Source organism: Culex pipiens, chromosome 1 (genome assembly GCF_016801865.2).
Source record: "Culex pipiens pallens isolate TS chromosome 1, TS_CPP_V2, whole genome shotgun sequence".
NCBI classification, from domain to species: domain Eukaryota; kingdom Metazoa; phylum Arthropoda; class Insecta; order Diptera; family Culicidae; genus Culex; species Culex pipiens.
The window spans coordinates 89192893-89211419 of record NC_068937.1 but is presented as its reverse complement, the minus strand read 5'-3'; the positions used below and the strand labels follow the sequence as shown (position 1 = coordinate 89211419).

The 18527-nt window shown below is 36.1% G+C and overlaps 1 protein-coding gene, 1 long non-coding RNA gene and 1 pseudogene across 6 annotated transcripts in view; 2 read left to right on the top strand and 1 right to left on the bottom strand.

Moving 5' to 3' along the window:
• LOC120421100 (uncharacterized) overlaps positions 1 to 18527 on the bottom strand; it is a 239509-nt gene that overhangs the window by 140127 nt on the left and 80855 nt on the right. The window lies entirely within an intron of this gene.
• On the top strand, positions 373 to 2165 carry LOC120430762 (uncharacterized; annotated as a pseudogene).
• Positions 7612 to 17689, top strand: LOC120430763 (uncharacterized). Its single transcript, XR_005607726.2, has 2 exons — positions 7612 to 9304; positions 15255 to 17689. It is a non-coding gene; the product is annotated as an uncharacterized LOC120430763 (long non-coding RNA).

The window sequence follows — 18527 nt, the reverse complement described above, 5'->3', positions numbered from 1 at the left end:
GTAGGGTCGACAGAAAAGCTGTATTTTTCATGCTATTGACAAATTATCACAAAAGTGTTCCGAATTTGTGGGTGTTCCGAATATGTGGGATGACTGTATCCCAACGACTCCACTCCTCCCTTCACCAGCATCGGGACCCGACCGTCATCATCATCGTCACCATCATCATCGCCAGCGTTGACATCGTGCTTAACCGCAAAAATTAAATTTGCTTTCAATTCAATAAGGATAGAGTGGAGCTGGTTTGGAGAGAGCCAGGAGAAGCACCCCACCGAGGATGGATACAAATTAATGCAGGATGTGGTTAAAGGTTAATGGAAAACCTCTAGGGAAAATGGCTTTCCCCATCGTGCACCGTGCTGTGCTGGCATAATGGAAAGTTGGTAATTGTGCGCTACAGAGAACAGTGCTTGTTATGTTGGAGGGTAATTATGGGTCAGATATTTGGAGATTATCCTTAATGGATGGGGGGTTGTAATGTATGAGACAGGTTAAATATTAGATATTGAATCCATTTTTAATTGTTTTACTATAACTTCGAATGGCCATGTTAAATGCGATTGCATTTTACAAATTTTGTCTCAACTAAAACCCTGCTTGCCAACCTCCTGTGGCCGAATGGTTACGGGTTTCGCCTCATAAGCGGAAAGTCATGAGTTCTTCTCAGGGTGGCAGCCTTAGGTTTAAGTTCAGAGGTAGCAGCAACCGCATGAGTATAAAACGGTTGCTTCACGTGCTCTTCAAGCATGTGATCGATCTTGGGATATTCCTTTGCGCCTCTTTCCCAAAATACATTCCTCGTGCCTTCGCATGTAAATATTGCCCGTATTCCCGAAAAAGACACGCGGCATACCAGCCTCGAAACGACGCGCCGCACTTTGACCAAATGCGTGGCTACGTTTGACAGTTCTAGTTTTCTACGATCTGTCAAATTAAATGTCGCGCAGAGCAAAGTAGTAGAGGTATTTTTTCCGCGGTTTGTTTTCTCGATCAAAATTTACAATTTTTGTTGAATAAATAAGATTAATTGTTGAAAATGGACCACTCTGAAGTGTTAATGATGTGCGGCACCAGCAAGCCAGTGTAAATACAATCTTTCACTGCCTGTACGCCTTTTTTTTTTTCTTGGATTTGATCGTTCCACTCTGGCCAAGATTTTTGGAAAGTCCAAATCGGTTGTATGCAAATGGATCCGGAAGTATAACAGTGAGGGAACCTTCACGAGGAAGCAGAGGAAGCAGGTTTATCGACGGTTTGGTGCACGCCAGCGGCAGTGGTTGCTGGATTTGTACTACAAGGAACCGGTTTTGTACTTAGACGAGGCTTGCCGTCGATTCCAGAGACACTTCAATTATTCAATTAGCCGGGCGTCGGTAGTTAAAATTTTACACGCATCTGGATTGACCTGGAAAACAATCGAACGCAGAGCAATACAAATTCGAAAATCTAACATACAAAAGTATGCGGACGAGATGGACTCTTTCCAATGGCACTTCCATCAGCTCATTTTCCTCGATGAGGTGTCCTACGATTCTCGAGACATGCTGCGCAATAAGGGTTATGGTGTTAAAGGGAAAAAGGTACGACTTATCAACTTTTATCTATCTATTTTTATATTTATTTAAAAAAATGTTTCTTTCTAGGTTATTGTTAAAGGAGAATTTAAGAGACGTCCAAGAGAATCCTACTTATGTTTTCTTGGGCAAACCGGAATGCTGGAGTCGTATCGAACAGAGGGAACATTCACACGTCAAACATTTTTCGATTGTATTCAAAAGTTTGCGCACAGTGGTAAAGTTTCGCAATATCCTGGCCGCCATTCCATTTGGATAATGGATGGCGCCAGGATTCATTGTGACAAACATATTATCATGTATTTGAGGTCGTTGGGAATTTTACCAGTTTTTCTTCCCGCTTATTGTCCCATGTTTAATCCGATAGAAGTGGTTTTCGGCCTGGCAAAACGAGACCTTCAAAGGCACTACATCAAGAACTCAAAAAAACCACTATCTATTACCGTCACCGAAAGCTTGACCAGATTTGCTCGCTTTGATTGCACTAATTTGTTCAAAAAATGCGGTTATTTGTATGGAGGAACATTTGACTCGACTGTCGCATTGAAACAGCCATTGAGTGAATATGGATTTGATACTATTGACAAATAAGATTAAGATTATTTTCTGATAAGCAATGTTGGATTTGATATCATCAATAAACAGATTAAAGCACTTTTGTGTAGTTATTTATTCAGTACTATCGAATAACAATGGATAATAAAAATGAGAAAAACGAAAAAATAGCAAGATTCCGAGTTGAGCCAGTTGAGTTACTTCTTTCGACCGTGCTCGAAATCCAGCATATCTCCAACTGCATCACGGTGAGACTGGCTCAGTGCCGTCTCCTCCGGGGCCGTGGTCATTTTCATACCCTGCAGCATAGCACGACACAAACTGAACTTTTCAGCCAGAGCATGTGCTGAGTTCTTTATCTCGAACGCCACACTCATCAGATGGTTGCCGTGATCTTCGAGGATCTTGACAGTTGGCTCCAGGTTGTCAAGAATGTTCTCGGCCACGATCAATCCCTGACGCGTACTTTCAAGGCGACTGCCTTCGGAGGTTGGCAGTGAGAAGAACATTCCCCGCATCGAGGCTGGCGGCAGCCGTTCCTTGAGTTCATGTTGCTCATCTGCTGGCGAACTCTGGATTGATGTAGCCCACTGGATCCAGGCTGAGTGATGTGCTTCAAGGTGTTGATTTTTTTCCATCAGTTCCTGCACAAGTTCGTTGAGCTCAACGTTTGACGGAGCGCCAGACCGATCGCAGTCCGATGGCTGGAGGAGATGCTTATTCATTCTTTCCCAAATTGCCAGCGAACTGATCGACGTAGAGTACGCGAAAGCAAAAACGAGCATCGTTTTGTCGCGCCAATTTAGCAGCATGCGTCCCTCCCCCAATGCATCGATCCTAATCACGCTCTTTCGCTTGACGTCCTTGAGCCACACAAACTTTTCTATGTCACGTAGGTCTGGTTCCAACTTGGCGGACCAGCTCACTTCGATTCCGTTGGCCTCAGCCACGTCAACCTCACGACGCAAATATGGTTTCACAACATCCCATATACATTGCACCACCTCAGGAACCGAGTTTCCAGCAACGATCTCTGGAATGTTTTTTTTTTGCATTAATGCAAATCCCATTCTTCTGACGTGTATAGTTTTTCACGAAGAAATTGGCCAGAAATCTAAATTTGTGCGTCCCTTCTTCTAAGGTGGCATTCACTTCCTCTTCACCAGCAGAGGCAACGTCACCATCACTTCCGGTTGCGATCGGGTCCTCCTCCATTTGTGTATCTCCTAGATCAAGATCATAATCAATCGCGGTCTGGTCGTTGACCTGGGCATCGGTCTCGTCGTCGTCGAAACATTCCAGACGTTCCTCGTCCGTGTAGTCTTCGTAGGTTTCCATTTTGCTGAAAGCTGTTAAAATCACAATCAAAATCAAATCTAAATTATAACTGTTTAAAATTACCGTACCGTAAAATCGCTGTTTCTTTAAATTTAGAAAAACCAAACCAAACTGCTTCAGAAAAAATGAAACTGGCAAAGTTTTCGTTTTGAAATGTTTTGATTTGATGACGTTTTGTGCAGCAGTGTTGGCAGTTTTGCCGAAAGTAATATTCAAAACAAAATGTATGGCAGTGCTGCCAAAAAGTCTTGAGCATTCACTTGCGTGATTACTGCGGCGTGTACGTTTGAAAGAAACGGACAATAATGCCCAGCCGATCGGTATTGCACTGCAGTCCAGTCGCATTGTCCAGATCAGAGCAAAGGGAACACCGCAAAAGTAGCGCTGCAAAAAAGACAATTCTAGAGTTTTTTTTGATTAGGTCCTATAAACATATGAAAGACAATAGTTTATTGGTCCTTTTCAAAAAAAACTCTGGAGTTGTCTTTACAAGACCCCGCGCGGCAAATAATAGCTGCTGGGAAGAGCTTGAAAAATAAGTAAAAAAAGTAAATCTTTCCCTGTTCCTGAGGGGAACACCCTTGAAGAGTATCGGGGCCGGCATTTACAAAGCGGATTCAGTGGCAGTTTCATACTCAACTTAATGTTAACATGTTAAGGTTAATGTTAACATTCCATAGGTCGCCTTCCTAAGGTGTCGTGATAAGGTCCAGTTTGTGACGATACACTACCTTCCCTTTACTAAGCAATCGAATCCAGAAGAGAAACGATCACCAGTTGTGTTGGACCGAGCCGGGATTTGAACCCCGATCTACCGCTTACTAGGCTTGAGCTTACTGCTTACTATTACTTGAGCAAATAACAGCGACCAAAATGTGCCCTTGGTTGCCCAGTAATAGATGGTAAAATACCATGAAATCATACCAAAGTCTTGCATGTGGAAGGGCACAACAATACCAAACCATGTTATTCCAAGGGTAAAATAATACCTCAAAATAGAACCATTTCAATACCAAGTTGAGGTCTTCTGGATTTTTGAACATTGCTTGAATACCAAAACTTGGTATTGCCATGGTTTTAATTTTAGGTATTCCCGCGCCCTTGGAAAATCATATTTTGGTATTCCTGTGGTCTTCCACATACATGATTTTGGTATGATTTGATGGTATTTTACCATCTATTACTGGGCAACCAAGAGCACATTTTGGTCGCTGATATTTGCACAAGTAATACCAAAATTTTGTATTTTCATACCATTTTTAGTGCAGCAGTTGCAGTTAGTGAAAAAACGGAAATGATCCATATGCAACAGCCAAATCTACTCACCTGATGATTCCATGTTGTTCTTAGTGATATTCTTCACCACACCGAATGCATTTATCATTGATGAACGGCCTGTGCATGAAGTTCTTGAAGATTCTGAAAAATAACAAGATTGAAAAATAAGTGTTATTAAAATAAAACTGGATTGAAATTCAACAAAATTCAATAATCTTTCGATCAGTGTTGGTATTCTCGCGCTCTCGCGAGAAAAATTCCTCTCTCTCGAGTTCTCGCCGCGAGTCTCGAGCTGCCGAGAGAAACTCAACGATTGCCCGTGCTCTCCTCCGCTCGCGAACGGACTTTCTCGCAAGCCAGAATTGCCCGTTCGCGAGAAGTTGAACGTGTTAGAAACGAACAAAAACCAACACAGCGATTGAAGTTACACCTCTATACCATTGCATGGTTCGCATTCATACCCCTGATAAACAAATTGCTAGCTTAGGACGAACGGATAGCACGAGACACTCGCGAGCGCTCGCGGCGAGAGCGAAAACGCGAACGAAAATGCGAGCGCGATCGAGAAGAGAAAAGTACTACAAGTTCTCTCCCTCGCTCGCGAACGAGAAATGCTCTCCTTCTTCTCGCTCGAATTCCAACACTGCTTTCGATTGACTCGTTTTTTAAAGTATTTGGTTTTTTTTTTTCAAGTCATTTTAGCGCAAAATTTATTATCTTGTCCAAATTGGTAAAAAAAATCCCATAGTTTCAGAGAAAATTGATGAAACCTTTCAATACCAAAATAATACCAAAATGTGCCATCCTGACTTAGAAAATTTTCCACAATTTCAAGTCATTTCTGTAGGGGGTATATCAAAAATGTTTAAAATCAAGTTCGAAATTTCCGGTTTTCAATGAAAGCATTCGCTTTGAGACATCATTTTAGTGCAAAATTAATTATTTTGTCAAAATTGGTCAAAATTTTCCCATAGTTTCAGAGGAATTTGATAAAACACTTTAATACCAAAATAATACCAAAATGTGCCATCCTGACTTAGAAATTTTTCCACAATTTCAAGTCATTTCTGTAGGGGGTATCAAGGGGGTATATCAAAAATGTTTAAAATCAAGTTTGAAATTTCCGGTTTTCAATTAAAGCATTTGCTTTGAGACATAATTTTAGCGCAAAATTAATTATTTTGTCAAAATTGGTCAAAATTTTCCCATAGTTTCAGAGGAATTTGATAAAACACTGTAATACCAAAAGAATACCAATATGTGGTGTTCGACCATTGACAAATTCTGCAATTTTGCAATAGGGACCATCCATAAACCACGTGGACACTTTAGGGGGGGGGGGGGGTATGGCGATTGTCCACGATCCATACAAAAAAGTTTTTTTTGTATGGACAATTGTCCACGAGGGGGGGGGGGGTTGAGATTCCCAAAAAAGTGTCCACGTGGTTTATGGATGGTCCCATATCAAAACAATACCTTAAATTGGTATGATACCACATTTTGCTCTTGCATAATCCTCAAGACAAATTTTAAAGGGATACAGGAATACAAAAATTTGGTATTGATACCAGAGAAAGGTATTATTACGCATTTCCCTTGTTATTTACCCATGCTCGGGATTGCGCGCTGTAGTGCACCACAAATTCAGTTGTGTGAAAATCTGAACCGTACACCCACGTACGCAAAGAAGTTGCTCACATCAAAGCTTTTTGATATGTCACTTCCAGGAAACGAATAGTTGCACGTGAGCTGCCACCACCATCAAAGGATATTTGCGCTGAAATAAAATTCCCATTCGAAATCATGTTTCATAACTATAATGTGAGTTGCATACAATTTGAGCGATTCTAGCTTCAAAGTTTGTTCGTTCGATTTACATTTATATTAAAATGTACTCCAAGTCCATCATGTGTCCATCTGCATGCAGAAGACAGTTTAGAAATAATAATAATCTTCAACATGACGTGCATCCAGGGAATCACAATGCATGATGCATGTCTACACTCGAAGATGATTGATTGATTTTGCCTCAATTATAAGCCTTGCTATCAAGGAAACACGGATCAGATCTATTTGATATCTGAGCGATGTGGGACTAACTTGATTTTAGTTGCTGATTCTATTTCACACATCTATTAAACTTTCGATGATGACGAATTTGCAACCGAAAATGATTCAAAAAGAATTTCACACTGATTTTGAAATGAAAAAAGCTGTTTTGCCAGTTTTGTCACGTTGTTAGCTAGAGTAGATCCCTACGATTTTTTCCAGATAAATAGTTGAAATTTGACTCATTTTGTGTGATTTGAATGATGGAACAATTAAAAAAGGAGATTTAAGGGAAAACATATTTTCTCTTCAATCCATGGCCGTCTTTCACCCACGTTGCCTTAATGTTCCCTTCCTTTAAAAAAAAAAAAACAAAAAAACCCAGTTTTGATTTTTTTTTCCAAAAATGTGATCAATTTATAAAATTGTTAATTTTATCACATAAATACGAACCAAATAGAGTTAAATTGAGAACATTTTCTATAACTTTCCCAAAGAAAGTATGGAGTTATCATGCTTCTGTCAAAAGTTTCAGTGTACTTATTCAAAGTTACAGTGTATTATCTAAATTGAAAAAAAAAACACGTTCCGAGTTTCCATATATCTCAATGCTACCCAAATAACTCATAAAACAGTACTCGGCTTGTAGGTTGAGGTTTTAAACCATTTTCCCATATTTTGACCAACGATATTAATTGGATGGAAATTCCAGTCGAAGCAGCAGAATCCAAATTCAAAGTGTTCTGATATGGCATAAATATCAATAAGATCCGAATTTTGGGGGCAATAAATGTGATCCTAACTGAGATAAGGTGGTGAACCGAACCAATTTTTTTAAATCATTTTTTTATAGCCAGCCATTAAAGTATCCTTTTATGATTTTTGCAAAGTATTTTTTTACAATTTAAATTATTAACTTTGGGAATATTATTTTAACCTACAAATAACTTTCGATAGATGTTCTTAATGCTTTTCAAGAATACAAACATCTAGCTGGTAAGTGTGGGGGAATGCAGCGACCTCAAATTTAAATCATTAAATTTGTCCATTTTTCGATCCTCACCACAGTTCTGACCATGCGCGTTTACGCAAGCATAAATAATTTTACCCGTCGACTCGCGTTGCGCGACAAATAATTAAGCTTATGTACAGGTGTGGATCATGAGTCATCCTCACCTGAAAAGCCCTTTATTAAATTTCGCCAATTGTTAGGCAATCAAAAAAATGGTTAAGCTTTCAATTATGAATGTGCGATGTTATTACACAGGGGAAATTGAGGGTGTGGCTTAACCAAATTCATTGGCATGTTTGTTCAATGGAGAATTCGACCTTCTCATTATTGACCAACATTTTGGAGAATGTTTTAGGAACATAATTTTGATATTCCAATAACATAATTTAAAGTTTCACGACAATGGTTCGAACCCATGACTTCCGATTTTGAGGTGTACTCACTACACCATACGGAAAGTCATGAAGAATTGCAGAGGTCTGCATAATTTAATTCATGAGGTTCATCGATGCTTCTCATCGAAACGGACCACTTTTAGTAGAACAAAATTTAGTAGAGTTTTCGGGGACTGACTATAAAAACCCCAAAATTCTTGAGGAGGGCAGTTAGTTCCAGTTAGTTCCAGTTAGTTCCAGTTAGTTCCAGTCAGTTCCAGCCAGTTCAAGTCCAGTCCAGTTCCAGATCCTGAAGAAGCCCCAGACCAGCCGGACCCGCCAGCAGCCACCAGTAGCGGAGGCCCCAGTCCAGCCGGACTTAGCGGTGGAGGCCGCAGTCCGCCGGGACTTAGCCGCTGTGAAGAGTCCGCCGGGACTTAGCAGCCGTGAAGAGTCCACCCGGGACTTAGGAGTTCGGGTCTGGCATGGTTCGGCGAAGAGGTCTGGAGGACAAGTCTGGCTTCAACGTAGAGAATTGGCTCGACGAAGGTCTTAATGAAATTAGCAACAAATAGTTGAGTGATATGATCGTGCGCGTAAAAGTTGAGAGTGTTACCGCAAAAATGTAATCTTTAAAAAGTGTAATATACAAATAAGTGAAGTTTACTGATCTGTTTTGACTCTACAAGTAAATATCACAAAAATCCTGAAAGCCTAAACCGCTCGGGCCGTTCAGGTGGTGACTAGCGGAAAGCAACGCTGTGTGTGTTTGGACACGCCATTTTGATTGGACAAAACCGAGAGTTGAAAATGTGACTATGTGTGAAAATTAATGAACAAAATGATTTCGCGAAGTAACAAACAGTTAAAATAGTGTAAAAAAAAAACGTTAAATTGAAGAAAATGTTATGTGAGAAGTTCTAAGATGGAAGCAAATATGCAGCAGTACGAGATGGAACCAAAACGGGCTCGACCAATGGCAGAAGCATCGAAAATTTCAAAACCGGCCAACGATGGACAACACTAGGGATTCAACAATGACGAGATCATCTGGATCAACTGGAGACGAAATTCGGCCGCATCGGACACCCAAGAAGACGACCATGGAAATCTGGCAGTTTAGGGTGAGTAAACAAAAGTTATACCGAAATTTGATGTAAATAGTTAAAAACACGCTTAAAAGGGTGCACAGCAACCAAGGAAGTTGTTGTCTTCTTATGCCAAAATTTACAAACTTACGGACCCAATCCTGCACAAATCTGATTGTAAAAACAGGCAAATTTTGTTGTAAATCACTTAGTAGACAGTACTTTAGGGGATGAATAAAACATTATATCGATAGTTCCCGTAGTTTCGAAAATTCTAAAATATCTGTAACAAAAATCTTGGTGCAAAAGCTCTTGTTGATGTGCACCGTTAAAGATGGCGAATTTGGAGATGACGGATTTAATCCAGCTTATTCCAGAATTTGATGGGTCATTAGACTCACTGGAGCAATTTTTAATATTAATAGAATATTATGCTGATCAAATTCCTGAAGGCGAAGATCAAAGTAAATTTTTAAATGTTGTTTTTATGAAACTAAAATTTAAAGCAGCAGCACGTATTAACCGAATTTATGCAAGCACTTGGGAAGAAACCAAGGCAAATTTAATTAGAGAGTTTGGTATCAAAACTACTTTTGGTAGTATAATTGAACAAATTGAAACTCTGAAACAAGGACGGGATGAATCATTTAAATCATATGTAGGAAGAGTTCTTGACATAAAATACGAAATCATAAAAATTGATCAAAGTTACAACGAAAATTCATTTACAGCTTATTGCTTAAAAAGCCACTTTATAGTTGGAATTATAAATAATGAAATCAAAGCAATTGCCACTAATAACCGTCATATGAAGTTGGAAAATTTGCTAGAATTTTTAGAAAATGAACGAATTGACAGAGAGTCTTTAAGAACTCTCGAACAAAGGTTACTTGCTAGTACTGAAAATTCAAACCTTAATTTTGACAGAAAATTCAGAAATTTCAGGAACAATAAAAATAAAAAATTTTATCAAAGAAATAATTATCAAGCTAACAAATTTTATGAATGTTATAAAACGAATACTGCAAAGAGCACTTTAAAACGAACTTATACAAATAGTCGACGCAATAAAAATCAAATTCCAAATAATTTTAAACTGCAATTTAACGAATATATTCCACCACATGAAACATTAAAAATCAATTTCAATAATGATTCAATATTTTATGCAAATATTGCTACCTTGGCAAATCCAACAAAATTTCACAAATTTATAATTGACTCCGCATCATGTAACAATTTTGTAAGATGGGATGTGGTTAGTAATATGCGTTTAACTAACATTGATTTCAACGATAGAATTTCCATTAGAGGGGTTCATGGAATAGCAGAAGATACAGTAGGATCTGTAAATATGATTTTATTGATAGGAAATTCAAAATACGAGGAAAAGTTTTACATTTTGAAGCATTTTGCTGATGTTGCAATTCTTGGAGCACATTTTCTAAAGAAATACACCTTATATATTAGTCAAAGTTTCGACAACATAGTTTTACGAACGCCTGACACAAATAATATGCAATATAATAATCATGAAATGACCAATTTATTTAGAATCAATGACATTGAAAATATAAACAAAGTAAATATGGCAGGTATTGAAGCAAATAGTTATGACAATTTTAATACAAATTATGATGAAAATAATGGAAATAATTATGATAATGACAATGGCTGCAATGGCAGAATCCAACCGTGCATTGAAGAGTATTATGGTGATCAAATTGAAATTGATGATGATAACCAAGATTACCCAAAAGAGATGAATTTAGAAAATGATCGGGATTATGATGTGATTGAAAACATGAAGCATGAGAAACTTACAGGCAATGAAAGAATGAGAAAAATTTATGAATTGGTTAAAACAGACCACTTGAAAGGCGATATCAATCAAGAAATTAATAATATTTTGAATGATTTTAATGAAATATTTTATTTAGAGGGTGACGAGTTGACTTATACCAATTTAACCATGCACGATATAGAGACAACAACTGAAATTCCAATTAATAAAAGACAATATAGATTTCCTGAAGCTACCAAGAAACACGTAGAAGAACAAGTGGAAGAAATGCTAAAATTAGGGATAATACGCCCAAGTAAAAGTCCGTGGAATGCACCGGTATTATGCATCCCAAAGAAAGACTTAGACGCCGAAGGCAATAAACGCTACAGAATTGTAGTGGATTTTCGAGACCTAAATACAATTACTAAACCATTTGTGTACCCTATACCGCTTATTAGCGAAATTTTGGACAGTATTGGAGAAGCTCGATATTTTTCAACCATTGACTTGAAATCAGGATTTTATCAAATCCCAATTAACCCAAAGGATGCTGCGAAAACCGCCTTTTCAACGTTTCTAGGACATTATGAATTTTTAAGAATGCCAATGGGACTGAAAAATAGTCCATCAACATTTCAAAAATTTACATTCACACTTATTTATGAAATACAACCAGTTAATGCGTTTGTATACTTGGATGATATTATTGTATTTGGAAGAACTATCGAAGAACACAATGAAAATTTATATAAAGTTTTGAATGCATTGCATGAACATAATTTAAAAGTTGAACCATCAAAATGTAAAATTTTACACAAAGAAGTCAGTTATTTGGGTCATATTATTAATGAAGAAGGTATTCGACCAACTAGTGAAAATATTGATACAATCAAAAACATGAAAAGGCCGCAGACGATTAAAAATGTGAGATCATTTTTGGGAACTGTTAATTTTTATGGAAAATTTATTCCAAACATTGCAGATAAACGTAAGCCACTTAATGCATTACTAAAGAAAAATGTGAAATTTATTTGGACCGAAGAATGTGAAAATGCTTTTGAAGAATTAAAAAACTATTTAATTTCAGAACCAGTTTTGGTTAGACCGAACTATAATGACAAATTTGTTTTGACAACTGATGCTAGCGATTATGCTATCGGAGCAGTTCTTACTAATGAGAAGTCAAATGATCACCCCATCGCTTACGCAAGTCGTGCGCTTATCGGGGCTGAAAGAAACTATTTTACTATTGAGAAGGAACTACTTGCTATTGTTTGGGCAGTAGACCACTTCAAACATTTTATTTATAACCAAGATTTTATCGTTTACACTGATCATAGACCGTTGGTAGCTCTATGGCATTTGAAGGAAACTTCACCAACTTTGACAAAACTTCGTTTGAAAATCCAAGGCATTGGATGTGAAATACGTTACAAGCAAGGAAAGGAAAATGTAGTGGCAGATTTTCTCTCACGTTTAAATAATGATGAAGATCATGCAGATGATAAACAAGCATCAAAATTAGTAGCAATTACAACTCGTCAACAAGCAAAACAAAATAGACAAAATATTTCAGATAATCAAAACACAACAAATACTTCAAACAGAAAGAATTTATCTAGAAACAACACTAATTGGAATAATAATATGAATGGACTTCAACAAATTGACATAAACTTAGATAATGACGATGATAGCAACGATAAAACATTTACCTACAAGGATTTCCAAGATACAGATATCGATTTTAACGTTTTAAAATTTTCTAAAAATATTATACCATTTGAACAAGCCGAAGCTACTTTTATGATATTAAACAGTGTTACGGTACACAAAGAATTGAGTAAATACATTGACCTTCCACATGGTATTAAGGATTACACCAATGAAAATATATTTGTATTCCCGCAAAAGAAAATTTGGGGTTTAATTTTGAATGGAACATATCGTTCAGCAGTTAAAAATGAAGAATTTTTCGATGGTTTATTTAAAAATTTTAAAGATTATCCTGATTTTGCTAAAGATGCATCAGTTATACAAATTATTTCTCATAGAATATTTAAAACAGAGTTGGAACTAAACTTATTACGATTTTTTGCAATGAAACTTTCAAAGTCATTTACACTATATGCAACAGAAAATGAACGAATTTATGTAAAGCCAGAAGATAGAGATCAAGTGCTTAAAGATTTTCACGACGCACCGTTGGGTGGTCATGTCGGAGGTAAACGAATGATTAAAAGAATGAGTCCTCTATTTACATGGGAAAATATGCGAAGAGATGTTTTGAATTATGTAAAGCAATGTGATTCTTGTCAAAAGAATAAAATATGGCCAGCAAATAAGATGCCAATGAAAATTACAACGACATCGTATGAACCTTTTGATAAAATTTATATGGATGTGGTTATGTTACCAATTTCTAATAATGGAAACAATTGTGGACTTGTGATACAAGATGATTTGACAAGATTTTTGATTGTAGCTCCCATGGAAAACCAAGAAAGTGCAACAGTTGCTAGAACTTTTGTTGAAAACTTTGTTTGTAAATTTGGTGCTCCTAAAGAAGTTGTAACCGATCGAGGTACCAACTTTGTAAGCAAATTATTGCAACATACATGCAAAATATTACACATTAAAAAGATCGTTACAAGTGCATATCATCCTCAAGCTAATTTAGTAGAGAGATCAAATAGAGAGTTGAAAGTTTATTTACGAAATTTTATTGGCAAAGATCCACAATGTTGGGATGAATTAATACCATATTTTATGTTTGAATACAACACTACAGAAAATTCATCAACTGGATATTCTCCCTATGAACTTTTGTATGGAAGAAAAGCTACTATACCAAGCACAATTTATAAAATCAATGATTCAGATTTAAATTATGACGACTATATTTGTTCAATGAAAGATATATTCAAGGATGCTCATGAAACTGCTAGAAACAACTTAATATTGTCAAAAGAAAAGAGAAAGGAAATTTATGACAAAAAGACAAATGATTGGGTACCAATGTGGGGAGATAGAGTTTTGGTACAAATGGTACAAACAGGAATTGGTCAAAAGTTACAAAATAAGTGGCGAGGCCCTTTCGATATCGTTAAATTTAACAGCGATCAAACGACCACTATTAAAAATGGCAACAAATTTGAAGATGTACATAATAATAGACTACGAAAATATAATGATTAAAATAACACTAAATGATAGTTCACAATGTACCCGTATTAAAATACATTTAAATTTTTTTTAACAATATACATTTAACATAATTTAAATTTAAAATTAAATGCTCCAATACAAGAAAAATATTTTGAAATGACAATTACAGTACAATCAAAATAAAGAAAAAATAAGCGATTTATGCAATGAATGACTTAGTATCATAAACGATTAATATCAAAAGACTACAATGAATGAAAATATTTATTTTAAACACGGGATTATTTATGTATATTGAACAAAAAAAATAATAATAAAAAAAAAACTTATTGAATTGATATGATTGATGAATTAGAAAAAAACGAGTGTTATCAAGAGAATTAAATGAATCAAACAAATGTGTTACAAATACTGATTTTTATATAGAAAAATAAACATGAAAAAAAATAATATATGATTGATTTGATATGATAAATGAATTAATGTTGAGTTAAACAAAATATGAATGATTATTATCAAAAAAAATGCGCAAACAAGAATGTTATGAATTGGGGATGAAAGATAATTTTTATAAATGATTGAATTGATGGGGTTTAAACAAGAAACAGATTAAGAAAAATACCAGTACTGAGTTTATACATAATTTTTTTGAAAAACACGTGAAGCGATTATGATCAAATATAAACATAATAATGAAGCAGTGATGAAACACGTTAAAACAATTAAGAAGCTGTTGGGTTGCAATTTTGGGAATATACTTAATTGAGCTAAAATGGGTTAATAGGGTATTAGAAAAACAATGACGCAATTTTTAACTACAAATAAAAACAAATCAAACGGACTGAACAATAATGAAATTTCAACGACAAGCAAATGAAGATGGTGTGATTATTAAATGTTCCAAAACAACATGTATGCAAGTAAGAATGAGTGTGAGAATAATTGGACAAGGGAAGGCCACCCAGAATGAATGTTGAATGTAAACATGTGTTTTATAATTTACTTAACAAAGTATTAAGAATTTAATTTCAGAATGTTATATGCTTATACGAAGGATTTACAGGAAACCATTGGAAGACGATCAAGAAGACAACAATATCAGCAAGGACGCTTGCAAAGACGAATATGGACTACAGCTCAAGAAAGGGTAAAATTTGTGAGTACATCGTGAGGAATCTAAAAAGATCGGAAAGGATGGTAAAAGTTCCGATCTAGGGATACATAAACTGATAAAGCAACGCCAAAGGGATTAAAAAGTAGACAATTGTACTCTATGGGGAGAGTTTTATGTCGAATATAGCTTCAAAACAGTTGTAATCCATGGGGGGATTCAATATGTTAAAAACATTTCAAAACATTTGCACTTTACGGGGTTAGTCAAATGATAATTAAAGGGAATGGATAAATAATGCTTCAAGGGAAAATCAAGGGATAAATAATGCTTCAAGGGAAAAACAACTTTAAACTGATAAAATTCAGTGGGAAAAAATCAGAAAATTTCTACATAGATTATTGAACCAAATACTTTCGTGCTAATTCAGATTATTTACGAATTGCCCAAATAAACGAATTAATTTAATTGGTTTGACAAATTTGAAAACACAAAGTGATGTACAGATTTCATAAAAAGTTGGAAGAACAGAAAGGATATTTCAACATGCGCAGTTTTGCAATGATAAGATGATAGGATGTATAGATCAATGAAAAACTTTATAGAGTAATTATTTTTATTCAAGTATAAAAATAATAGTTGATTAGAACTGATTTTTTTTTAGTATTAAAAATAATAGAACTGATTTCATATAAAAATATCAACAAGATTTATAAGATTGTAAGTAAATTTGAATCTCAATTTTGCACAGAAATTAAATGATAGATTCTTGAAAATTATAAAATATTGTTCATGCGAAGAAAACAAGTAAGAAATTTTTGTGGTAGAAACAAAACTAAAAACTGAAGTAAAATATGGCAGAGACGGGAGACGAAACACAAGGATGATCGACGCGTTCGTATGCTGAGAAGTTCTACGCGTTCGTATGCAGAAGTTTGTGATGGCAAGATGGTGAGTGGCAAAGTCATGCGGGAGGTTGAACAGGTAACGGTGTTGATGTTGTTGCAAAAAGGTCATACCAACGAGGATCGAGTCGGATTAAGACGCAATTCTAGTAACGAGACATTCACGTAAAACAAATTACCAACCGAAGTACAGATGATTGAAATGCGAAACATCAATTATGGAACAAAAAAAAAGTTGAGATCATACTGCACGTCTGAAACTATGGAAAAGGAGAAGTTCAAGATAAACAAATGATAACATCATCCGATGTCATTAATTCACAAAAACCAAAGTTGCAAATTACACGAAAAGACAATTTTGGACAAACAACATTTCCTAAACATTTGAAAAAAGAATTACATCAACCGATGTCAATATTTTGAGATTGTCAAAGATACAAAGCAACTGGAAAAGTCAATTGAAAAAAAAAATACTGGATTTACAAACAATTCACAATACTCAGCAAGTGAGAAGTCAATGCACTCTCAAAATTGACCACAATCAACTCACAGTTGGGTTATGAAGCATAATTCATGATGGAAACGACAATTGCACTAATCGACGAAATTCAACACCTTAGCCTCGAAAACTGACCAATTGACCAAGTCACTGTGGAATGAATAGCCTCACGATAGAGACGATTTTGATGGAAGACGACGACGATAACAACCAGCCGATCAACACAGTTCTACAACAGATTTTGCTTACAGTGGGAAAAATGCAATGATTTTTTTTTTAGGAGATATAATGAAAATTAATTTCAAATGCAAGTTTATTTAAATCAGTTTCAATGAAAATATTTTTACAAGAGAAGTTCAAAACAATAATTCAAGTAATTTAACAGGACAGAAGAGTAATGAAAATAATTTTACAGTAGAAAAATCAAAAGAACAATTATAATAATAAAGCAATTTACAAGAAAGCACAAGAAGAACAAATTGTAAACCGCACGATCACTACACCCGAATATATTCTTTCCATAGATGATCATTTCTTTCAGACGATCATCTAGCTGATAAGTGTGGGGGAGATGAACCGAACCAATTTTTTTAAATCATTTTTTTATAGCCAGCCATTAAAGTATCCTTTTATGATTTTTGCAAAGTATTTTTTTACAATTTAAATTATTAACTTTGGGAATATTATTTTAACCTACAAATAACTTTCGATAGATGTTCTTAATGCTTTTCAAGAATACAAACATCTAGCTGGTAAGTGTGGGGGAATGCAGCGACCTCAAATTTAAATCATTAAATTTGTCCATTTTTCGATCCTCACCACAGTTCTGACCATGCGCGTTTACGCAAGCATAAATAATTTTACCCGTCGACTCGCGTTGCGCGACAAATAATTAAGCTTATGTACAGGTGTGGATCATGAGTCATCCTCACCTGAAAAGCCCTTTATTAAATTTCGCCAATTGTTAGGCAATCAAAAAAATGGTTAAGCTTTCAATTATGAATGTGCGATGTTATTACACAGGGGAAATTGAGGGTGTGGCTTAACCAAATTCATTGGCATGTTTGTTCAATGGAGAATTCGACCTTCTCATTATTGACCAACATTTTGGAGAATGTTTTAGGAACATAATTTTGATATTCCAATAACATAATTTAAAGTTTCACGACAATGGTTCGAACCCATGACTTCCGATTTTGAGGTGTACTCACTACACCATACGGAAAGTCATGAAGAATTGCAGAGGTCTGCATAATTTAATTCATGAGGTTCATCGATGCTTCTCATCGAAACGGACCACTTTTAGTAGAACAAAATTTAGTAGAGTTTTCGGGGACTGACTATAAAAACCCCAAAATTCTTGAGGAGGGCAGTTAGTTCCAGTTAGTTCCAGTTAGTTCCAGTTAGTTCCAGTCAGTTCCAGCCAGTTCAAGTCCAGTCCAGTTCCAGATCCTGAAGAAGCCCCAGACCAGCCGGACCCGCCAGCAGCCACCAGTAGCGGAGGCCCCAGTCCAGCCGGACTTAGCGGTGGAGGCCGCAGTCCGCCGGGACTTAGCCGCTGTGAAGAGTCCGCCGGGACTTAGCAGCCGTGAAGAGTCCACCCGGGACTTAGGAGTTCGGGTCTGGCATGGTTCGGCGAAGAGGTCTGGAGGACAAGTCTGGCTTCAACGTAGAGAATTGGCTCGACGAAGGTCTTAATGAAATTAGCAACAAATAGTTGAGTGATATGATCGTGCGCGTAAAAGTTGAGAGTGTTACCGCAAAAATGTAATCTTTAAAAAGTGTAATAT